The 26,174-nt window shown below is 38.7% G+C and overlaps 1 protein-coding gene across 1 annotated transcript in view; it reads right to left on the bottom strand.

Moving 5' to 3' along the window:
• Positions 1-16,991, bottom strand: part of Dh31-R (Diuretic hormone 31 Receptor) — a 120,323-nt gene extending 103,332 nt beyond the window's left edge. The window contains exon 1 of the mRNA XM_089596371.1: positions 16,515-16,991. The gene's annotated coding sequence lies outside the window, so the exon portion shown is untranslated. The remainder of the gene's footprint in view (positions 1-16,514) is intronic.
• Between the last annotated feature and the right edge of the window lie 9,183 nt (positions 16,992-26,174).

Genomic DNA, 26,174 nt, shown 5'->3' on the forward strand with positions numbered 1-26,174 from the left:
GATGACGTGTCGAAAGTTTATTTGCATCCCCAGCACAGGCAAATTTATCTCTTTCCCTCTCTGCATTTACTCTCGAAAAACTCATCTCGTCCAACACATACACCTGTAATCGCGTGGCGTGAGAAAATCTTTGCGCGACAAAGTGCATGCACGGCCTCATCTACACTTTATTTCGAGGCGAACAGGCGCCGTAAAAGCACGAAGGAAAGTAAATCCACGAATATTGATGGCAGATTTATTGATTTCCTCAGTCCCAGTCCCTTCGCGATCATATCCCTCTTGTAATAAAGTCGCAACAAGTATTCTTTTGTTCTTCATACATATCACCTCGAAAAGCCATTAGAATCAGGCACCGTGCCATCAACCCCCGCACACATACCCACGTATGTCCGCGAGCGTTATCCTTCCGATCGAGCGGCGCGCCCTTATACATGCTCCTCTCTCTCTATAGGTCGAGGTCATTTTCCAACTCGCGTCCAGACGAATATCAATCGAGCGGCTCCATTAGGCAACCCTCATTAAAATCTCCACCCCCTCCCTTGCTTCTTCTTCTTCTCCAGGGACCAATCACACGGTATTGTGCGTACAGTATGATATACCATTGTAAGCGCAAACAAAATCAAATATCGAGGAATTAGAGAAAAACGCAGTGTATACACGGGCCACCACCTACGTAAAAGTATAAGTGTATATATACGCGTGCGCGAGACAGGGGTTGCTTGCCTCGAGTACAACGTAGCCACCCTCGGCTTCTTGCCTCCTCTCCCTTTACGGTGGTCTAATTAAATTCGCCGCTGCCGTGTTAGATGGCGGCGACTGGGAGATAGCAGTCGCTTCCCCCTTGTATATATACACGTCCATACACACGCGGAGTAGGAGAAACAATGGGGGATGGTGACACAAGTAGGAGGAGGCGGGTGCCTTTGGCTGCTCGGTTCACCTGCGAGATTCCACATCTACCTTACAGACACGCACGTGCCGAGTGTATAGGTGCGCATGTGTAGGTGATGCAATCGCTTGGCACGTGATGATACGGTATTATTATTTTTCGGATGATGATGATGATGATGATGTAGGGGTGCCAATGGAGCCAACAACAACAACGTGTATGTAACCATGGTATCGATTCGTTTTTGTTTTCTCCGGTGTAAACGTCGCTCACGCTTCGTAAGCTCGGCCTGAGGATGATTGTTTTCCTAGAACTAACATTGGACCGAATAAAAAAGCGGCGGGGAAAAATGTTTCACCAATCGCGCGTAGGAGGAAGTACATGTATATGTATACGTCTCCTCCTACACCTGAGAGGATCGCGGAGTAAATAGGCTCTCTCTTACGCTTGTCCGATAAGCCTTTCCCTTTTCCCCCTCCCCCCTCGACACAAAGGAAGGAGAGAAATAGCACGCCTGACGCGCTTGAGCTGCTCTCTTTTTTTTTCCTTCATCTTCCCTGATTGCCCTCTGATGGAATTAGCGCTCCCCGCAGCTTCTTCGGGTATAGCTTTTATGATTTACTCGGCGGTCCTTTTGGGAAATAAGTATATTATAGCCCGGGGGGGTGCTCGAAAAACCGAGTTTTCCGCTCTCTCTCTCGGTAAATGTCTGGGTTTTTTTTTTCCATCACTGCTAATGAAAAGTTTCATGAAAAAAAAAAACAAGCACATGTTTTTCCCAGTACGTCAACTGCGATCGAGTTCGCCCGTGAGATGGTCAATAAGATCGCTAATAGGGGACACGTATAGGTGGGTGCGGCCGTAACAATAAGACGGTGGAACCTATCGTGAAATTTCATCGCGACGCCGGAGTAAGGGTTACGATCGAGTTATGTCGGGACGCGGATGGAATTGCTCGCCGCGTACGCTTGGACCCTTGGCTTATCAAAGTAAAGTGGAAAACAAGTATGACCGTGTAATTTTTTTTCTTTCCCTACCCCCCCCATGCGATTCATTTTCTTGTTTGTCATCCGTGGAATGAAATGAAAAAAGTTTACTTGAAAAACAATCAATGTTTATCCTAGTGGGCAGTCATCTAAAAGTGCATAAACATAGGAATCAAAAAAACAAGTCGAATCACGCTGGGACAACTTTTTACGGTACCGACACGACGATGATTGTAAAAAATAATCGAACCATCTCCGTCCGTCGAAAAATAAATTGAAAACACCCAGTTCGGCGTTGGTAGCGGCCCTCGCGGTAAATGTACACCCACAGATAATAATAGACACGCGCAAGCCATCGTGGTCGCGCAAACAAGAAAAACTCATCTTAGTGCTCGTATGTACCAGAGATGAAAAAAACAAGTGGAGTCATATATACGTATGTGTACCTATATGTATCCTCCCCTCGAAGATCATTCCCTGTAATAGAGATGAGGAGGAACTACCGTCCCAGCGAAAATGGAAGCAAGACGAGCATTAGGACCGATGGGGAAGCTTTAATTCCAGCTTCGTTAAATACCCGAGACCGAAGGTCGTCTTTTTCCCTCGGCTTGTACCCTTTTTTTTCTTTTCTTCTCTGTTCTCACTCGTCCAAACACTAGTAACAGCACGTGTGTACAGGGGGAGAAGAGGAAAAAAAAAATTGATCGCCATCCCCGCGTCATTTTGCTGTCGTCATCGGCATCCCATCTTCGGGACGCGCAACTCCTTTGTTTTCGCCACATCTCCCTTGGATTATTTAAAAAAAAAAAAAAAAAAAAAAAAAAAGTCCACGTAGCAATGGCGTGTACGCAACAACAATATCACGGGCCACTGGCTCGGAAGGATTTTCCATCGAGACCGGCGGGCGAGAGTTACATCTGCTTTAAACGCGCGCAAGCGCCCATCCGTATACCTTATATTTTTCACTCCTCGCACCTACGATTTTTTGTTGGAAGATGGCTTTTTGTTTTCGTAAGCCCTTGTAATATTTTTCGTTGCTTTCTCCACAGGTCGAATAATTAAATGATTTCGACTCGGTTTTTCGAGAACTGAGAACGTCAGATTCAATTTTAAAGCTCGAACCCAAGAAATTCGCGCTTCGGTAACGAGATAATTATTTCCAGGACCCACGAGATCGTATCTTTTACCGTTGTATTGCCTGTCAATTTGTTTGAAATGAAGGGGAAAAAAAATACATCAGCCTCAGCCGTGACGTAACATTGCCCCTCGCGTTGGCTTTGATGTAAATTTAGCAGCGACCCGACGTAAGGGAAAACCGTGGCCCGTGAAGATCTGACACATTTTCGTTCGTTCGAAAGCAAAAACACCTCGTTTGTTTGAAAAGGTTTTTTCTCTCTCATCATTGTTGTTTCACGCTCGGAAAGTAGTCGTCCCTCAAGACTGATTAAGAAAAGTGCATACCCCCCCGTTACCTCCGACGAGGAGTAAAAATCTTTGCATCCCCTCTCACCTCGCGTATACTAAAAAAAAAAAGATCCACGATCGCATTAAAGTCACTTGCAGCTATTTTCCTCCTTAAGCGTCTGCATCGGAATCGAAGACCCCCGCCCCCCTACCTCGCAACTTTTTCACCCACCTGCTCGACGGTGCGGTGTCCTCTCCTTCTGCTTTTCTTTCTTTCGCCTCGGAACAACAGAATCGCTGCTCCGACGGAGAAAAACAATTTCCAGCGGGAGATGAAAGACAAACCCGAAAGGCAAACAGAGACGCATTCGGCTCCGATGCGTGCGAGAGGAAACAAACCCGCGTGAAACCTCTCGGGTGTATTTAAGAGCTTGCTCAAAACTCGTGTACGAGATGATCGACAAAAATTGTAGTTTTCCCCCAATAATCACGTGATGGGTTGAAACTCCGAGTGGACGCACCGGACGCGTGAATCATCGTTCGCGAGTTCGGTCCGGCCTTGTCGTGCGGAGCTGTCGGAAAGCCACGGAAATCCGGTTAGCAGGGTAAAGAGGGGGTGGGGCGGTGGTCGCGTGTTAAATCGTAAATCTACAGCCCCGCCGGAGCGGTGGGGAGAGTGTGTGTGCGAGCCGCGCGGTAAGTTGGGGAGATTAATCGTTCTCGGTTGTACGGGTTGGAAAAAGAGAAAATGATGGGCTTTTACTGGTACATCAAAATCACGCCGTAAGTGTGCGCGAATGGGAGTGTGGTTGTGATAGATAGGACAGGAGTTTTTTTTTTTTTTTTTTTTTTTTCAATCGCAATGGTACCCATATATATGTTTATTTATGCGTGCGATCTGTCACGCGAGTGTAGGTTTATGGAGACGCCAGAGGCTTCCAACATCTTAAAATGAATTCAAGGGCGGGATGATGCACGTATGGTGGGAGAGCATTTATTAGACTCGTGGCGACGGTGATCAATCATCCAGGCGTCAATTTTACGCGAATGTTATATGCATATGGGCGGGTACGAGGAGAAGAGTTGAAGAAACGCGTAGTGTCCTCTCGAGTAACGTATGAAGATTGCGTTATCGTTTTATTAATCCTCCTTGAAAAAAGAATTTCCACAAAAATATATGCATACCAATCAGCTGTGTGGATATTTATGTTAAAAGAATTTGATAAGTTTTTTTTTTTTCATCGAATTTTGCACCGAATGAATGTATCATAGAATTTGTGCAAACCGTGCACAGCAGCCAAATCACACGATTTTTTTATCGAATAAAGGGTGGAAGAAAATGCTCTTTTACTCGAATTTTTCCGAGAGAGGAAACAGTACCGAGTGTTCATTTTTTCACGTACAGTCTTTGCAAAAAATTCAAGGAGCATTTCTCGAGTAAAAGGGCACGAACAAAGTGTGTTGAAAGTAGGGGATGCATGCACACGAGACCTTGTTCGCTCGAAGGTAACGATCCCTTGGGGAATCGGTGCTCGAAATATTAATTAACGCGAAATGGTAATTTCCTCTCTGCAGTTGCAAAGATTCTTGAAAGAGAAAAGTAGCGGAAAAATTTACATAGCTCTCCAGTATATCCACACACGTGCTCTGCGAAAAAAAAAACTTTACGAAAAAATTGTTTGTTGCACGTGTACAGTGTTTATTAGTTGAGCGCGTATTTTGTTACAAGTCATGATTTATTCATAGGTGTATTCGTTCTTAAAACGGATACTGTCAACGCTTTTTATACGGATTTATACGTGCATGTACAAAGTTGGTGATTAAAAAAGTTCATTTACAAGTGAGATGAAGTCGTTTGTAATGTAAATACGAGATACTTACGAAATTTTTTTGTCGTGGACGTGTGCATGAATGTAAAATATTTACACGCCTATGATGACCAAAAAAAAACTACTCCGCGAGCTGTTTGTGAATTTTGAAAATCTTAGTTTTGCATGTTTTAGCGGTTTGACTTGTGCGAAGAAGTACTCCTTTGCATTGTAGGTATATGACCATAAAGTTTTTTTTTTCTTTTTTATGCCAACACGTTCAACTTACCCGAAATTTATAACAAAACAAAAAAATTCGTCTCGCAGCTTTTCACAAGGTATACAATCGTTATGTACTTCATTGCGTAAAAAAATTACTGGAAGCTTTAAAAAAGCTCAATGACCTGACAATTTTTTCTTCGGTCAACTCGCATCCTCCAATACACACCACAGTCGTAATGTCGAGCGTCACGCGTCTTGAGTGACCTTAACTTAATACTGCAACAAAAATTCTAATTGACTGACAAAAGCAGCACCATTGGCCATGAGTTCATTGAACTCTACGCTTCGTGTACTCTTTCTTACGAAAGCCCGCAAAAAGGCAGTCATACAGAGCCGGTGTCCATGACAACTATCTCCTCGAAGCATCTTATACCCCCCCCCCTCCTTTCGTTGCGATATCTACAAACAAAAGTGCTTCACGTTTCTCTGATTTCTCATAACTTGAAGACTACGATCGATTCTACAAAAGGAACACTAGTAGATCCGAGACACTTGTGATTCTCAAGTTCCAACGTTGACCGTTTAACTTCGTATTTCTTCAGTACTGCGACACAGTAGTACCCGAAAAAACACGATGACTAAAAAAAAAATCCACCTTTCAATACGGAATTTAAAAAATTAAAAGTTAGCTTGTCGCGTCCGTCGCTTCGGTAGTAACGAAATTTTTCAATCCACGTCAATCAGAGGGAGCTTTCCCAGCTCCCTGCTCCGGTGATCGACTTAAGAAGTTTGCCAGTTGATTTTTTTACCTGCCCCATCGGCCACCTTGTGCTTCTTTTTTTTTTTTTTTTTCTTTGTTCTAAAAAAACTTTTTTAATAGCACTTCCAACTTTTCTTCCTTCTCTCCTTCTAATCTCGTTGATCCAAGCACTGAGGGCGAGACTGAGGGCCCCATTTCTTCCACACACGCACCACTTCTCTCCCAAAGCGCTTCCACTTTAATGGGAAATAAAAACTGCAGCTAAACTGTGTATACTCTGTTTTATGAAAAAGTATCGGCAAAGCTTACTTTCGAACCGATCGGACGCACCTACACCCGAAATGCCGAATGAGAAAAATCCCAGAAGCTCCAATTGCAGCGTTGCACAAAGAAAAAAAAAAAAAAAATACGAGGAGCTTGAAGCATCATAAAAACTTCCTTGTGAAAACCACGGTGGCTCCTTACCTCGGCTCATCTCTCTTGTTAGCTTGTTATCCAAGGCCAAGTAACGCGAAGAGCCAAGCCGAGAAGAGACGACGGCAGGTGATAAATTTCTAAGCGGTGCCGTGATGTGTATACCTGTACTGCGATGTCTGCTACCGACAAGTGTCCCATGAAAAATGGATGAAGGAATATGCGCGGAGTATCGTTATCGAGACCTGAGGGCGCTGGGTTGCCCAGTCCAGCAAGTTATAGTTTGATTTGGTGTCTGGACATGTGGTGGTGTTGATTTTGGAATGTTGATTCACTTCTAGTGGGATTTAGTTTTTTTTTTTTTAGTTTTTTTAATTTGCATAATGGTATTCCTACAAGAAAAAAAAAAAATATATATATATATATATATATATATATATATATATACATCGATTGATTGACCTTGGACTGAAATATGAATTTCCAATCGACGTAATAATACAATAATAGGGAGGAGTAACGAGGCTACGGATAGTTACGCAAGCGAGAAATTGATAGTTCAAAACGAGGAAAAATAGGAGCTTAGCAAGTGGATTTTACTTTTCCTTCGCTTGTCTATGGGTGTCACGAGGAAAGCTTTGGATTTGTCAGTTTGGGTATTTTGTGTGTAGTTACTAGGTAAATGTGACGTGCATTATTGATTATTAAGGGGATGTTTTTGGAAATTTTGGGTTCCCTGATTGATCGGTGCTTTGGGAATTCGTTGAATTTATGATGAGGATCCATAATCTTATTCGGGTGAGTTGGACTTTTTCAGAAAAATAATTGTTGAGAACGATGTTTTTGGACTATAATTTAGTGAGTTTACTCTTTGTGAATGAACTAAAATAGAAATAATTTTGTTTAATATTTTTGTATGTTGATTAATAATGTTGCAGCAAATAAAAAAAATCTAAATTACATGCAGTATTAACCAAAAATTACATTTTTTTCTCTATCGTAATCTTTTTATTATAATTGTTTAACATTTTTCAAATTTTATCAAGACAAATTTTTCATAAAAAATATTATTAGGACAAATAATAAACTCATTTTCTTATGTGGCTCCACAATAAACCTATACACTTTGCAGGGCACGGTGGGCACACATAAGCTTAACTTTCTGTTATTTAACAAAAAAAAAGAAAGAAAACAAACACAACTATACAACAAGACAAAAGAAAACATAATCTCGAAACAACGTTCGCAAAAAGCGTGACCGCATTTCTATGCTTTTTTCCTTTTTCATCCTCTCGTTTTATTTCAAGTGTAAAATAATTTATTAAATACTCCAAAGAATTCCAAATTACCAGCCCGTGAATAAAGTTAAAATTCTTTTATATTTGGTGATGAGTTCAAAAATACATGTATACATTTGTACATTAATAAAAATTGAGATATTACTAATCTTCGATTTAAGCTGGGAGATGAAAGACGATACGTACAGCATATATGATAAAATCTATAGGAAATCAGCTTTTTTGCAGCTGAAAAAATTTTTTTATTCATTTCAGTTTTTTTCGCAGAAGATTATCAGAGATGAAAAAAAGGTGTGAAAAAAAAATATAAAGGAGCTTGAGCAGTGAGACTTGAAAAAAAAACAAAGTCGAGATCTAAAGTTACAGGAAATTAAAGTTTAATCTCTAAATTATACGTAACCTTCTTGTATTTCGTTATTGAGACTATATTTTTGACTCCAAAAGTCCAAACCCTTTTTTTTAATTTCTTTGAACCGCGAAATGGCTGATTTCCTGTGGGTTTTGTCCTATACATACACGTACATATACGCATAAAGGCGCTAAGCCCCCGGACTTAAAAATGGACCATCGATCGGGAGGAGCTATGCCATAAAGGGGTGAGGCCTGGATCCCGCAAAGCCACGACGCGCACTGCAAAGTCCGCAAGTCTTCGTTATTACGCTGGAAAAGGCGTCCGAGTAAAGGGGAAGTATTGCTTCGGGTATCCACAGTCGAGAAAAATAATAAAGTTTTTGAAATGTGTCGAATAAAAAAGCAATGACCCTGTAAAAAAGACTCAATTAACATATTTCAAAAGGAATTTCACCGTACCTTCATAGTTTTACGGAAATCGAAAAATGAAAGCACCACGATAAGCTAAAACGACGACTCATATAATATACATCTGATGTACAAAACGAATCGTACGACATAAAGAAGGAAAGGGTGGGATGAGGATCGGAAAGCGAGTATAGCACTCATCTCTGAAATGCGTGCCTCCGAGCCTTCCAATATCCTTATTTTCCTGGTACACATATTTTTTCTCGGCTCCTTTGACCAAACTCTATAGAACCAGAGCTTCGATACGAGCTTATGCACATCCCAATAAGAACAGAGGACGACTTTTTTTACGACCCACTCAAGCAATTCCGCGGATACCGTTAATATCGGCCGTGTATCCTTTATTTATTTTTTTTATTTTTTTTTTTTTTATTTGTTTCCAGAAAAATTGTGGTATCCGTGGAAATACAATATGCCAAAACCAATTTCATTGAAAAAAAAAACAACGAGCAACTCGAAATCGATATTCAGTCCATTAAACAAATTTATCACGCGCCATGGAGTATAGACCATCGAGCCAATACTGATGCAGTTATCCGCTGGAAGCCGAGGTGACTTTTAATATAAAAATTAAATCACAAAGCAGCAATCGGACCTGTTGAATATTTTAATAGCGACATCAACAGAACCGATGGTATGCATGGCTTTGATAATCAAGCCAATGCTACAAACGCTTTCTCAGTGGCTCGTAATTAATTTTCGTGAGCGTTGGAGAGCGGCAAGTTAATTTTCCACCCCCGAATCGAGGCGGTACGCTTGTTTCCCTTCCCATATATACTCGATGTATACTCGTGGTCATGTACCCCCCGAAGATTAGCTAATACCGAAGGAGACGCGTAAACTTTCCCTACATCTCGCTTTTCTTTACTGCTTTCTCGTGTGCTCGTATATATTATGCTCAGCGCCACAACGACTACGGCCTTTCAAGCTGTTTTTCTCTTTTCCCCCCGTTTTGCCGCAGCAAGCCGATCTGATTTATTACAAATCGCGCTGCCGCTGTTGCTGCCGGGGAAACAATAACGCCGCGACCGGTTGACGTGACAAAAAAAAAAAACAACAACAACCGAACGATTTATCGCTCGGACAACGCGCACGTGTTCTCGTCATTTAACTTAACGCGTTTGTTTTCATCAGAAGAAAGTTGTTCGTTTTTTTTTGTTTTCCTAGAAAAAAAATATTACGTGGCACAGGAAAATGAAGACTCATAGCTTTCTTCCCTCTCGATTAGTCAAACCGAGGCTCGTCTAGTCCCTCGAGAGTGTCAGGCTAATACCGCATTTCGCACTCGGCCCGGGAGATCAAACTTTATCTCCCTTGCATACTTCGAGATACCCCACAAATGTTTTTTTTTTTTTTTTTTGGCTCTTTCTCTCTCCGCACTTTTCTTTCTATTTTCCGACTCGTGGAGTAGAGTGTTTGGCCCTGCAGTGAGTGCTCGGGAAACGCGTGCCTCATTTTTTCAGCTTTCACCCACCAGTTTGCCTCACGCTGGTGTCTGCATACCTATTTCCTAGTGTTTTTTTGCTTTTTCTTATCTTTTTTTATAGTGAAAATTAAAGAAGCAAAATTGTTCTTTCATCAAAAATGGATTCTGTCTGGCAGATTTTATGGTAGCAATATAAACATTGGAGATTTCTTTCTCGTCGTGTGATCACAATTTCTTGAAAAATGTAATAGGTACAAATTTTCCGGTACGATGTATTTTAGTATACAACGAAAAATGAATTTTTGAATTGATAACCAAATAGTCATAATTATAATTGAGTAGAGCAAATACGACATTCTTAATAATATTAAAAATATAATACAAACGAATCCGTAAAGTTTCTTTTTACGTCTATTTTAATATCTCGTACTTCCGCTCGATTTGTATTAGGTTACAAAGTAGACTCGAAAAGGAAATGAAATTATTTTTTAGTTGGATAAAGTATAAAGAAAAAAGAGGTGGTTGATAATAAACAAAAGAAAAGTAAAGAGAGAGAGAGAGATAAGAAGAAAAAAAAAATGTTAAGGAAGCGAGAAAAGTACAGAGTGTCTATAAATTGTTTCGAAGAAAAAGAAGGCGCGTCCGCAAGAAGTTTTAGACCCCGGGAAAGAAGTCTTCACTTGGCTACGAGTATAAAAAAGCCAGTCCAGGGGGAGTAGAAAGAATTTTTTTTTTTTAAGTATGTCAGAGAGCTAGCACGCAAGGTTCGTGCGTTTAAAAGGCAAAAGGAGGAAAAAGGTGGCGTCGAGGGAGGGGTAAAGGGGAAATCTTTGCAGATTGACTGTGCTGAATCGCATCGTGATTTATTTAATTCCCTACAGAGGAGGGGAATCATTTTGAAAGGATTCCGTATGATTTAATAATATGTTGACCCGAGCACCTTGAAGAATACAATTTTAGAAATTGCAATTTCATTTGTACAAGTATATTTTTAACGCAAATTCACTGCGCAACAAAAAATTAGATTGGTTAACTTTAACAATGCCAAAAATATTATCCCACTTGAGCAATTGTAATCAACAGAAACACAATTTACTTCGTTACTTCAATTTATCCCTCCACAAAAGCATTGAACGGCATTGAAGCAGATGTATCAAAAAATTAGAAAAATTTTTTAAAATAATTTTATGGCATTATGTGATATGACACTTCTTTACATCTCATGTTAAGGTTGAAATACCCACTATATTTTTAAACTCGAAACTCAATTAATTTATTCACCTATTATACATTTAGTTACAATTAAGAGAATATGATTACTCATTTCTTTTGATTTTTTTAAATTAAAAATCATTAAGTCGTTTTTAAAGCTGAATATAAAAGTTTGGAAGCCAAACTTATAATCTATATATGAATTAAATTAAAACAGTAGTAATTGAATTATTTTTTAATCATAAATAATAAATATGCAACAGGTTGCTGATTAAAATACAAAAGTATATAACTATTACATTTCCTCTCCAACACCTAAAATTTTTTTTTTTAATTATATCAGTTACTCTCCTTTTTTGCTTTAAGAAAGCCATGAACAATAAAAAAAGGACATAAATAAACTTTGATTAATATCAAATAACGGTAAAAATTTTTTGTTAAAAAAAATTTACTTACTCACTTATATAATGACTCTATTAATGAATTAGAAAAAATTTTAAACATGTACGATAGCTGACTCTTTGCATGTCAAAGTATCCCTCACCACCATCACAATTACTCGGCACTTACTGGAAGCATAAAATTTTTTTCGACAACTCTTAGAAATCTTGGCACCCAACCACCAGAAGAAAAAACAAGAGTAAAAAACGGTACTCCCCTGCCACCCGCATTCTTGGCGTGACTTAGAATTCACGCAACCTCTCGTCCCAAGACAATTTCAGACCCTAGTGGAAAATCAAAGTAAATCAAACTACCCATACAACAACACCACCACAAAACGTACACGTTTTGGGCGGACGCCCAGCTATAATTACACGTGACGCGTAGCCAACCACTCTCCCCCTCTCCCACCACCATGTGTGACACCCTGTGGATTTCTTGGGGGGTTCGCAGTTGAGTTAGCCCCCAACCCAAAAGCTGTATAATTAATTCACGTAAATCATCGTGCGGTGGTTTCCTTTTCCCTCCATTAGCCCATCCCTCTTTCTCTTCTCTACTTTTCCATAGGGTCTATTATGCGCGTAGGACGTACAGTACAGGTGCGATATTTGCGTCTTGGAGGGCCTCGACGGAAGTTTAGAGCTTGACAAATCGGAGGGTGGACTCTGATCGTTCAAATATACCCCCCACCCACCAGAGCTAAGACCATCCCTAATGATCATGCAAATGGACACCAACACCCTTATGTGTGAGGTATAGACTCATCTCTTCTAGCGTGTTTTCCTTTTTTATTTATTCACATAAAAAAGAAGCATCTCCTTTGTTTGATTCAATTACAATAAAATCAAGTTAATCGTCCTCTCACCCTCCAAGCTCCCCCGGTCTTGATAGTAAAGCCTCGGTTAATCACAATCGAATTAAAACCTCTTATCCTCCGATACAAATTGACTCCTAAAAATAAAGTGGCGCAATTAAACCCAATCTCTTTGGATGAGAGATAAATATTGTGCTCTAAAGATACACAGATATACATATATAACTCCTTTCCCTGTACACAGTATACGTCCAAAGCCGTCGAATTAACGAGGCATTAGCGCACGTCTCCATTGATATCATCTCCCTTGGCGTAGCTGTTATTGCTCTCTCGGTCGTTTGCGAGCAGACAACTTCGCGTAAACTAAGTGCTCATCATCAGTGACCGAATTACGTATGTATATAGACTCGATTTTAGTACACCAGCTACTGGTCCATAAAAAACAAATGGTCCCATACCATATGCCGCGAAAGAGTCAGGTGCTGTTTGTACGCCATAATCGAGGCGACAAATTTAATGTCCCATGTGTGTTTGCTGACTCTTGCGACGTGACTATGATCACCGCGATGTATGTGATATACACTTGAATAATCTGAATAATTTTATTGGTATGATATTTTTAATTGAGTTGGAATGTCTATAAATGCATATGTACACGCGTGCGGCGGTTATGTTATTCAAGGCTTTGGACACTGATTGCTTTTTATTTTATTTTCCCGAGCTTCGATTTACCTGAGAGAGTTAAAACAAATATCTGCAGAATCTGGGATTTGAATATTCTAAAAGACCGAGTTAACGTGCAAATGCTGTACATTTGTGGGTATACGAGATGCCTGTGTACGCATGGAGGGATATAAAATTCAAAATTTGTATATTCGAAATGGAGTATTGAACGAAAAGTGTTTTGGGCACTATACCTGTATAAAATTTAAATTTTAATAATAAAAATGTAGAACCACTTTGAGTCCTTTAACGAAAATTCGATGAAAAAGCTGTAAAAAATTTAGGGAAAATAAAGTACACGTAGTAATTACATTTTTCAAGTTTCTTGTGATAAAATTTACCAATTATATTATTAGGTTTCACCAGTTTTTGACCGTTGGAGAATTTCCGTAAATTTTTTACTTAATTTTTAACTCTTGCCAAACCGTGAAATCAATAAAAATAATTTTCAAACTACTACATTCTTTTTTTGTTGAACAAGATTTCGTCAATATTATGTAAAAGTATTCTTGTTCTATCTCGTTTTTTGGCGTAACACTACTTGTCTTGATCTCGTTTCGAAAACCAATATTTAAGATAGAGATTTTCTTTGAAGGTTGTTTACTTTCAAAAAAACTGCGCGAATACACAACCTAAATACAACGTGATTTTAAAATCGTTACCTCACCACGAATAATCAACGTCCGAAACAAATACGCTGTTAATGGATGCCCTTAGGGACATTGCAACCACAGCTTTGCGTCCAAGTAAGGATTACGGTATAGTTCCATTATCGATCGTTAGTGCATGACGAGCATGAATTTTCGCACTAATTATTAAACTGTTACTTTATGTGCACCATCATTTTTCTCGATGCTAGTAGATTTGTCCAATATCACTGTTGTATTTTGCATCATTATTTTATTCGCTGCGAATTCAGGGCTCGTGAATATACGTATCACGTTACAAGCTTCGATAAAATCAATCGATGTTCGAGAGGTTTTGTTAATCGATCGGGCATACTCGCGTCAGGAACTCGTGACACCTGATATGGTATTTTTCTGTACCCATCGCTCGTTTCCATCATATTGACAACCGAATGATGGACGTGTGCGTTGCGTATATCAACCGAATTGATATCTCAAACTAATTTTCCGAGTTGAAGTTTAAAAAATAAATCGTGATGAATAGCAGTCCATTGTTTTTTATTTTTATTTTTTTTTTTTTTTTTATGAAAAACTTTTATCTGTGAATCGCGCAATCAAAGAAATCAGTGAACACTCAACTGAACGCGAAACTTTCTCCGAAGCGATCTGAAATTTACGCACATCACGGAGCACTCGACAGAGCACGAATGCGCGCCGAAAATAACACTAATTTGAGACCGACATTTTAGACTTCCGGACTCGGGAGAAACTTTTTTTTTTTCTTTTTTTCATTTTTCATTATTTGCTCCGAACGATATCGTGTACCAACTTTGCGCACAATGGAAGCCGATAGACTGCTACCCCTAACAAAAAATCCACTATCAGTATCCTGTACTCTATAACCATTCGTTGTTGAATTGATTGGAAAAAAAAGTCGCAAATAAATTTATCGAATGTAGCTGAGAGCGGCTGTAAATTTTCTGCCGCCGTTCGCCAAAAATCGAGTGGAAATTTTTTTTTCTGATCTACTCAACGCATCCTGAGTCGGACTTGTAAACAAACACCTGTGCTTTTAATCAATCGTGTTTTTTTTTTTTATTTGATTACATAAAAACTAAAAATATATTATTTACTTGAAAGTATTCTAATAAATATTTTTTTGATTCTAAGATATTTTTTAATCAGTGTACATTGCTAAGATTATGAGAGAGAATACGGAACATCGTATGGATGAGACATAAAATGTATGCATTTAAAATAGCACAGCAGGTAGTGGTTAGTAAAAAAAAGGTGTGGTGTATAGGTACAAGCTCGCGTAAGGCGTCAAATTCGTGCTCTATTTAATTTGTATTTGGCATTTAACCGCCTTGATCTTAATTTCTCGGAAATATGCCGGAGTAGCATCACAGACTCTTTTTCAATTTCATTTTCCCTTCTATTTACACTGCACGTACATAATTTTATGTTGTATATTTAAGCGGTTGCATTTATTTTTACATTTTGACAAAAATATATGGCTAACATTTATATTCAATAACTTTTGTTTTTATTTATTTTTTTTATGAATGCATATGAATTTTAAAGCGTGTTATTTGTAAATGCTATCTTTTATATTTATACATGTACTTATGATAAATGCTAGACGCAGATGCAACGTGTGCCTGCCTTTTTCCACTGTTCTACGAAATGTGAGATTTAACGGCTGGTCCGGCCGTGACGGTGAATTTATTTTTCGTGGCATCTGCCATTAACATATGAATGGAAACTCGGGAAGTTGAAAAGAAATGCGCTCCAAAGTATATTCATGAGTAAGATATACACGCAAGCATTACCTTGGAGCCACAATGTGTACAAGCAAAGGAGTCACGAGTTATAGTTTTTGTTAAAATTACATGTAGGTTTCAGCGTATGATAAATCGTAATTTACAAAAAAATATTTCATCCCATCACTTTGAGGCTGCTACAAATGAAAATAATTAAGATACACGAATGGTATAAAATTGAAACGTAATGCTACCATGAAAACAAAATTACTGTCAAAAACGCAAATTAGCAAAAGTACTATTACATACTCCCTCTCTTTCTCTATGAGTCAGATGATAGAGGGATGGACTTGTAATCCAAAGAGTTTACAACTGTCATAAACACGTACCCGTCAACGATAACCGCGTACACTGCCAACGCCACTGTGACTTTCAACAAAACAGTTTTCACCTCCATCAAGAGAAACCCGAGACTCCCTAAACACCTACTTTTAGAGGTAAATGCAGAAGAAAAAAAAACATTTAATCTCCCAGGCGTCCGGGAAAAAAGCTCCGCCTCGCGCGCGTACACGTAAACACACAAAAATCGCTTTATAGCCGCGTTTAATGACACTTCGCGAAAACCGGGAGACCGGCAGCCGAGTCGAATATCCTACTGCCGATAAACCCTCCAGCGACCGATTTTTTATACCCCAAGTGGTGAAAAGAAAGAAAGGAAGAAAAAAAAAAAAAAAATTACTTTTTACATCCGAACAAAGCCGAGCGCGGTGATCGAAGACAGCCGCGGGTGCGCTTTTCGTCAAACGCGCAAAACACATCACGCGAGGTTCAAGAGCCTCTCGATGATAAACAAACGTCGTCGCGCCGCGGAACAACACGAACACGTCCTGCTAATCGTCCTTTCCTTACCTTCTTATTGCTCGACGTCTTTGCCGAACAGACGATAGATAGAGAGAGAGAGAGAAAGCCTTTTCCAGCTAATTAACACAAGCTCGCCTGCACTCGTTGGCCAATCGTTCAATTAGCCCGACGCGCCAGTCCATCCAACCGGAGCTGCTCGGCATGCTTGTACCCATGCACACAGCCCCCGGGACACCTGTAGGATCCCCACGACTTCCCTGCCTTTGCACTTCTACTCCGAGTACCTCGTGTATACTACTGAACGAACTATTATAACAGATGGTCACGCAGCAGGAGTAGCGGGGAAAGAGGCGCGCTGCGTCCGGCTACTGATGTTTCCACTGCGATCGACGCGTTACGCTCGTCATTACTGGCCGGCCGGCAGCGACGCCGCGCTCTCCTAATATAGCTGCTGTCACTCATCCGTTATTGTTCGGCATTACTGCGAAGCAAAGCATCTCTCTTTTCTTTTTTTCTTTTTTTTTTTTTTTTTTTTCTTTTTTTTTCCTCCGCCTCAATAGCGTCCGGTTTTTATTGCCAAGCAACGTCCCCGTCCTTTTTCGCGCTCCATGGGACACGTCATTCGTACCATAAGCGTGAAATAAAAATCAAAATAGAACGAGTAACAACCATGAATTGGTCGACGTATAAACGAGTGGAGCTTGCAACAGTTGGTATGTACATGAGAAAAGTGAACGCGCGACGGTGGAGGTAATAGTACGGTGCGCGGAAAGGCACGCGAGCTGCCGAGCGCGCAGCCAGCTACTGACGATAGCCGCGGTTGCGATAAGACCACGTTGGCGCGACTCTTCCTCCGGGCGCTCGTGTGTACTAGAGCAGCGCGCGCACTTGCCCTCTTCCTTCGTACCCTTCTGTCGTAGCTTTTCGCGCCGAGAACTATACGCGTGCTTGCAAGCTCGTGTCAACCAGAAACTTACCCCAGGTGTGCTTTTTTTAACGATTGGCTCCCTCGATTATTTTGATGAATCGGTCCTCCCGTTTGACCCGACGTCCCGTTTTTGTACACATCCATTAGCACCGGGGCGCGTTCGAATGATCGAAAGCTCATATGAAATATTTACGATAATACTAGTTTGTATCAGATAACCACCAAGGTTTTGTCCTCCCCCCATTTGTTTTTTCAAACGGACTTGATGTGTGGTGGCTTGATTTCGGGCTTCACGAAACATTAAGATGTCGCGAAATATCTCGAAACTAGATGAAATCATGCGCGCTTGGATGCCAATATTCCAATTCAAAATACAAAGCTCTCGTACTTGAAAAAAAAAAAAAAAAAAAAATCAACCGAATGACCCTCGACCGGATGTAAAAGCTAAAAAAAATACCTCGAGACTAGCGTCTCATCCCGAGTTGTCATTCACGAGACTCTTACTCTTCTTCGAAATGCGTCGGCTGTGCTTGCGATGACGCACGCAAGGTAAATATGTGCAGCTTTTATAACAAGACTCGCGACCACACGAGCCACCTTTACCCGTAACATTGATGTTCGAATAAGAAAAGGGAAGGAAAAAAAAGACTGGCGATAAGGGAGAGCGGCTCGAGATGGTTAATAATCGATGCAGCGGTCGGTCGCGGAGGCGAGTCACCTCGTAAATGTGTGCATATGCATGTGTATATGAAGATACAGTTGCAGGGTCCGAAAATAGTCGTCCTAGAAGATGAACGGGGCGAAAGAAAAAGATGAGTAGGTGGGTGGCAGCTCAGCGCGCGAAGATGAGATATCAATGGGAGAGGGAGAGCCTAATTTTAGTCGGGAAGCCCTCCACTTTTGCGGAGCTTCATTAAGCTTGACTACTCGCGCTCGTTCGGGTGTTGAGCCAAGTTGTGCCGGATAATTCGTGAAACGATTAACCGAGCTGATGCCCCGCTTTTTTGGAGGAGGAGGAGGCGGCTGTTATTCTTTTTCTCTGATGGGACGGGCGACTGCCGTGTGAATGGGGCGTCTGTTTACCGTTTCTCGACGGGTCTTTGTTGGGATGATTTAGTTTGAGTGGCGCGACAAACGGCACGATGAAGAGACGGGGAAAATTGGGTTTGGTCAACGAGTGTACGCTTTGTGAATAAATATTTTTTCTTTTGCTTTCTTTTCAACTTGTTTTAACTTTACAGGCTGATCGTTATGTTTTGACGGAAAGAGGCAGGAATTAATAAATTAGCAAAACAGAGTGTCTTATGTACATACGTCACATTTTTTTACATTATTGCAAACGTTTCATCAAGAAACGAAATTAAATTTTTCGTACGTACACTTTATTATTTGAATTTTATTACATTACTACAGAATATCATATGTAGTTCACGACAAATTGGGCCTCTGCCTACTTACCTATGGTAATTTTCATGCATATTTTTTTCGAATGAATAATATATTTACATTCGTAATTATAATTACAACATTAGGCAATTAACAAAATCGTTGTTTTTCACAAATTTTAGTCAAAAAAATAGGCAATATTACCGCAAAATTGAAAATTATTATAAAAATTGAAAATCTATGATCACTAGTACCTTACAATTTCATTTACATCTAAATGTTATCATCAAGTATAACATTTTTTTGTTTCAAAGAAGGCTTGATTGTTACAGTAGCATCTAAACATTATTACTACAAAAACAAAGTAAAATATACTGTAGCTTTCATAATTAGAAAAAAGAATTATAAATACGACTAGTTACAATAACGTATACTTATACTATTTCTAAACAATATATTACAATATTTTCTTTATAGATACATCAAAAAATTATTTTGTGATCTTTATACTATGTTTTCTCTGTAAGGAAAAAGAAGCAAACTTTCTAAATAATAAGATTGGGTGTGTACCAAAAATTTCGAGAACACAATGTACGAACACTGTTCACTATTTTTCCCGTACCTTGATTTATCGCGTTTGAAAAAAAAATCAAATAGACGTATACACTAAAAAAAAAAAAAAGAAAAATAAGAGGGAGCAATAAAACAGCGAAATAAGAAACAGCCATTCCGAATTATTACACTATCCAGAACCCAGCGAATAACGATAAAATGGACCGTAAACCCACGCGATCATTCGATAATCGAAAAAACCATCCTCTCTCCTCGGAAGGAAAAAAACCCCATCGATAAGAGCAAAAAAAACTCATGCGAGAAAAGGTTTGTACAACAGATGTATATTTATCTGCAAGGGGATAAAAAAATAAAATAAAAAAATAAAGATAAACACAATGAGTTCAATAACTTGAGCGCAACCCATTCGCGTGCGGCACGATAGGTAAAATGTATATCCTCGAGACAATACCTGATCGGCCCGCTTGTGCTGTGTACTGTTAAGGTACGCTTGGTTATTCATGCAGGTCCGATTCTTAGCCCTACGATCCAATCAGTGAGTTTTATGGCTCTCGTTACGTTGTCGATTTTCCTTTGCTTTGCGCGTGTGTGTGATTGGATTGAGACTCTCGTCGAGTAAAGAGACCAATAGGTGTGTGTGTGTGACAGTGTTTTGAGGATTTTTCCCGGACTCTTTTTTTCAAAGGAATGAAAACAAAGTTTTTTGGAAGCGGCAAGTGTACAAAAAAACTGTGCGATGAAAAAAAGAAAATTTACGATGTGTCAGTTATACGTCTTTGAGGAACGAGCTTTTTTTATGATGCAAACAATGCAAATACGCATACGTTGGTAAAGTTGAAAGTTTATCGTAAAAAAGGGAGTCTAAAACGGGAAGTACATTTGTCGTTACTTTCCGACTACTTTGACAGATTTTTCGTTTCAGGCATTCAAGTGCTTTAATAGCGACATTCGGTGCACGTACGTATATGCGGATGTAAAATCTTTGATGTGGATGTCATGTAAGGAGCTTTTTTATTATCATCATCTTTTTGAAGCTCAACTGTGTGTGCACAAATGTAAAAACGAATGTTTAACGAAACATTTATTTACGATTCAATGTACGGATGGAGAAAATTTTTTTCCATTTTTGCCATTATTTACAGTCTTGCCGTTTAAAATGTCTTTTCTCCCGGGAAATTGAAAATTCTACTGCAGTCACCTCCACGACGGAGTCCGCACGTCCGATGAAAAATACTTCACGCTCGCGTTCCCCGCATACCTCGCAGTAGAGCCCAGCTGGCTCATAAATAAAAATACTACTTGAGGCTAGTGTATATTTTCGCCTCTACTCTCTTGCTAAAATAATATTCCTAAACAGATGAACCTTGAATTACGTTGGGAATTTCAGTCAAACTTTACTGTTGTACGATACACAACAAGGCGAGTTGACACATGTATAGGGCAGATGTTTTTTGAGCTCTAAAATGAAAATTTTTCTCTTTCGCGTTGATGACACTTTTTTTATATCATTAATTGCTATTTTCCTTTCGAGATACGGGTATAAATAAATATTTGCAACGTTTCCTTAATTAAAGCCATTAATGTTACGAAAATTCATTCATGTCCATCATTCAATCTACGTTACATTACTGCTCTTTGCATCTACAAAATTTTGAATTATTCTACTTTTGTAGACTTATCTCAGTAACAATAAATTGATTTCTTACACAACTTTTATATTTATCTTAGATTTAAAGAACAAAATATCCATTTTCTTGACTTAATTCTTGAAATAACAATATCTTGTTTTTACCATTTTTTTCGTTGACGTCCATCCCATAATTTATTAAATTTAAGGTACATTGAACCGAACAATTTACAGTTATAACATTTCTACTGTGAGTACTCTTATATAATGTACAAAATGCAAATTCGTACATGAAGTAATTACTTACTACTTGGAGTAATCATTTATATGATAGTGATCCAGATTTTATGGCGATTATAATCTTGTAAAACTAAAATTAATAGGATTGAATTAGTGGTTGACATTTATAAAAAAAACAACTTGTAGAAAAAAAGGTTTATTTTATAAATGAACAAAATTTCAACCTTTAAACCTACAGCCGTCAATTATTGAAGCATGTAGAGCTGCTATGCGACAATTTATAGGAAAATGTTTTTAACATTCATTTGATTAAAAATTTTGATAACCACTTATGGATGTAAAAAAATAACGGAATTTAAAAGTAAAAGTGCAATTTAAAACGCAAAGCCATGGCAATCTTGTAAGAGCCTTATTTTACCAGCCATCGGCATTTTCGTGCAGCTTACCTTAAACTCCGAAAGCTGGAGCCAGTTACTGGACTTCGTCATTCAAGCGTACTCATGATGTCTCATAGCTGTGTAATTTATATTCAAAGCCAATAAACCTATTTTACTACTATTCAAGCGTACTTGTTATCCAAATTTGTAAATGGATCTTAATAAATTATAAATTTGTAAATTTAATAAATAGAAAAAAAAAAATTGATTTGTTTTGTAATTATCCTACACATTTTGAAGAAAATGATACCTAATTGTTTTTATCAAACACATGTCAATAAGATTTACTGGCTCGAATGTATTTTTAAATCATTACCTTGGCCAGTTAACACTAACACGTTGAACTACTTGTACTTCAAAAAAAAAAAAAAAAAATTTTTACAATAAATAATCGGATCCCTTAATATTGAAAAAAAAAAATCATTGAAATTCACCACCACTTTTATTCTCAACAAAATAACTTACCTACACTTTTGCATCAAATCACTTAACCGCAAATAACTTACCAGCAATTGGTACCTCCTCTGTCTCAACTCGATTCACAAAAGCTGGAGCCAGTGGTTCAAAATTACACCTCGGTGTACAACAATCCGGCCGTCGTTTTATTGAACGACGTGTCCCTGTCCTGGTATGTTATCTGGTGGTTGAACCGCGAACTTGAGCGGTAAAATATAAACGTTTCTCGTACAGTGATGCTATACACGTACAGCTGCGTTAGGCAATGCTCCGCCAGTTAAATCACGTGAATTCATCACAAGTACATTTCACGAGGGAGACAACACGATATCACCGTCTCCCTCGCGCTCATTGTAAACGATCACGGGGCCTAACTGATTGAGCATATTGCCGAATACACAGCCCCAAGCGATGTAACGTTAATCAAATAAAATTATTGACCGGGTGAGTCAGATATTATTCGCTTCCTCGTCGATTTCTCTCTGCAGTGGGAACTCATGCGATGGAGTTCAATCGACTCAATCGATCGTGATTGTGATGTACGTTTTTAACGGACTTCTCATACGATGATGGGTGTTTGATGAATTACGTGCTTATTGTAAAATGCCAATCGGTCTTTCGGCCATTGAGTTTTTAAAAAAAACGCATACCGAAGGTGTTTCAGGTATCGCGGGACATCGCGTTGCTCAACATTTTGTTATGTAAACTTTAATTGAATGTACGAAAATTTTGCGTGCAAGACATTCGTCGCACATTTCCACATAAACCTTTCAACGGTAGTCGAAGTTATTTCATAACCAAAGGTTATTAATCTTAAATATTTATTTTTCTATACAAAAATGTCGTCATCGTCCTGGCAATCGAACGCTTTGGGAGATTTTCCACTCGATTAAATAAGTAAAAAGATCCATAATCCCGCGCTCTCGAAGTGCACACACCACTCGCTCATGGTAATCCTGTATATATCTCGCATTTCGCGCCTTTAACACTTTACCTTTACTATGTCGCATATGTATATGTATAGGGTATAATATCTAATTAAAGCGCGATACGTTTGACTTGCGGGGATAGGATTAGGGCGAAGCCGCAGCAAACGCTTACCTTCGCATATATATACATGTGTAATATGCAGAGGGCAGAGTTCGTTGCACGTCACACGTGTAACGAGCTCGTGGGTAGTTTAGCTGCTCGTTGTTATAACGTCGGCTGAGTTTAAAATTAGATATATGTACATGGAGATCAGATTAGAAAAGTAAAGAGCAAATTGCCTCATTAAAAAAATCACATTTTCATCACTAGTTAATTGAGATAATGTATTTTTTAACGTGGTTTTATCATTAGATGGGTGACGCGTTTACACAAACTTATTGAATTTATCGAGCGAATCTGCCCCAAGTCGAGGATTGCAACTATTAATTGGTGGAAATCGGATACGGAGCTTATATGCCTACGTACGAGTTAACGACTCTTGGCTCTCGTAATCTTTACGTACATTAAAATAGTCACACTGCTTTTTGTGCCAATTTTTTTTTTAGATCTCTCCATAGTTTCGTCTATTTGTTTTTTGCTTTTACAGGCTTTCAAAGTCTTAGTTTCTCACTAATAAACGTAGGTATAGCTATGCCCACGCACATGGAGACAAGAAAAATACAATTTATCTCGCCGCTCGCCATATCGAATTTCATGTGGTGTAATCGATACGAGCCTCGCCATTGACACATCTTTTGTGTATATGATATATACTTACCAACGTCACGAAAACATACGCGCGGGTTTCGTATTATTTTTACGCCGAGAACTCGAAATATAATATTTATCTACATTGCGAGATGAGAAGCGGCGAGTTCCTTGATACAGGTGTACTCGTCACGAGTTCAAATTGTGTCTTGCAATTATGGTATGGAGCTTTGATATGGAAACGTGACTTCACGATTTAACAAGTGTACATATATTTTTTATGCTGATGATGATTCACCCTTTTTTTTACAACAGCGTTTTTTCCTGAAATAAAGTGCGCTACTACAGTGCAGCGATAATCCGATTTGTAAAATCAAATAAATGCTTTGACCAATTCAATATTATTGGCCCATCCATGTATTGTTCGAGCAATAGTACACAGTAAAGGTATCTCGAGCACTTTAAACTCACCACTCATCACATTCACTCGAGCTAAAAGTTCGACTTTTAAAAGCACAAATTCAACGCATCTGTAGATTATATCAGTAGGTATACGTACACTTCGATTTCCGTAGTATCTTTTTTATTTGCCGTGGATAAACACACACAAGTAGACGTCCGGACTTGCGTAACGAAGAGTCATCGGACACGCGGCACGTCACATGCAATATATATATATAAACGTGTATACCACATGATGTATATTTAACAGCGTTAAACGCCCGCTCTCACCTCTATGTAATCACTTGCGCAACGCGTCTTGGGTCTCTTTTTTTGGTATTACCACGTGTACAACGTTTCTCGTCGTTATCAAAATCGATCCCATTAAAGACTTTACCGTGACTGCTCTCGAGCTTCGACGTTATCTCGTTATAGGCTGAAGAGGATATAGGACCTCATCTTTATATATAGGTTTTGGCTATAGTTTATCTTTTGTACAGAGTTCGGTTCTTACGTACCCATACTTGCGATGCGCATTTACATAACGTGGTAAAATTCGTTTGCTCGCTAAAGTGTGTCGTTTTTGTAGCGAGCGCGCGTGTCGTCCGCGGTCGCGTGACAAAAGGTAAAAGTCATCTTCCGACTTTTTTTATTACATTTCGTCATTCGTGTATGGTGTCCATCGCTTCATTTCTTCCTTCGACTTACATATTTATGAAGAGAAATGATTGGAATTGCGTGCTCTTCGCCATAATCACTTCCAGACACCGTATAATCAAATTGCTTCGTCATCAACTTTGCTATCAGTTCTGAGTAGCCGAATAATTTTTGTTTTGTTTTGTTTTTTTTTTCGTGGTATTTCTGCATTAATTTTGTCTGTCCATAGTTTGCACAATTTAAAAAGAGGTTTGGTTAAATAGTTGAACGAATTGTGAACTTACAGATATTTCAATAACAAAGTGCTTATCTTTTTACAGTTTGGTACAAGAATGTGCTTTTTCAATCCATTGAAAATTTTAATTTTTCGAGAAAGTGCTGATTCCAGGCGAATTATTTCGTAGAAGATTTCGTCACGAGTGCCTGCGTTCGGAAGCCAGTCCCCCTCGAGCAGCGAGTGCTATAAATATGTTGAATCGCGCTAAATCTTCTCGTTTTGTCCTCTCCTTTCGAGTGCCACATCAACTGATGAACTGTTAATTTGCGAACAGCACTAATGTTATCATACGTGCTAATGCAACAAATCTGGTTGCTATTTTAAATAAAAAATTGAGCTCTACTTTTTCGTAAGAAGGAAGTTAATGACGAATTTGTTTGTTGCAATAAGTTTATTTTTTTTTTGTGACCAATTTGTTAAGTGGATGAATTTTAGGAAACGATATAAATCATTGTGGTAAAATTATAATTTTTCAACGTCGCAGTAGCAGAGATGAATTACGATGCAGTTGGCTCGCAGTCCCTTATTGAAGGAGTTATAGCAGTATCATCTATATATATATATATAATTGTTAGGATGCTGAACTATTTGACAAAGTAGACACATATATGTAACCGTCAGCTCCCCCTACAGACGGTAGATTATCCAATTTAAATCTAAAAAATGCATTCATGCTTTTATTGAATTTAAAATTCAATGTTACTCTATCTATTTTACTTTGTGATGATGTTTTACATTTTAGACTACCAGTTTGTTGTATCAATGATTAATTTTCCAAAATTATGCGTAATTTCGTGTGACATAATACTATATTGTGAGCATAAGCTATATTATGAAAAAAGCTGGTGAACATTATAAAACAATTATTTTATTGAGCGGCAATTTATGACACGTTATCTTGTAAAAATTATTTTTCATGACGAACTAAATGACACGTAACTGTTATTGAATATTTTTAAAAAGTTTTTTTCATCCTAATTTTTACTTTTACATAACCTAATTAAAAACG

The sequence above is a fragment of the Copidosoma floridanum genome, unplaced genomic scaffold (assembly GCF_036245765.1).
Source record: "Copidosoma floridanum isolate Cflo_tuat_1 unplaced genomic scaffold, Cflo_Japanese_pri ptg000030l, whole genome shotgun sequence".
Classification (NCBI taxonomy): Eukaryota; Metazoa; Arthropoda; class Insecta; order Hymenoptera; family Encyrtidae; genus Copidosoma; species Copidosoma floridanum.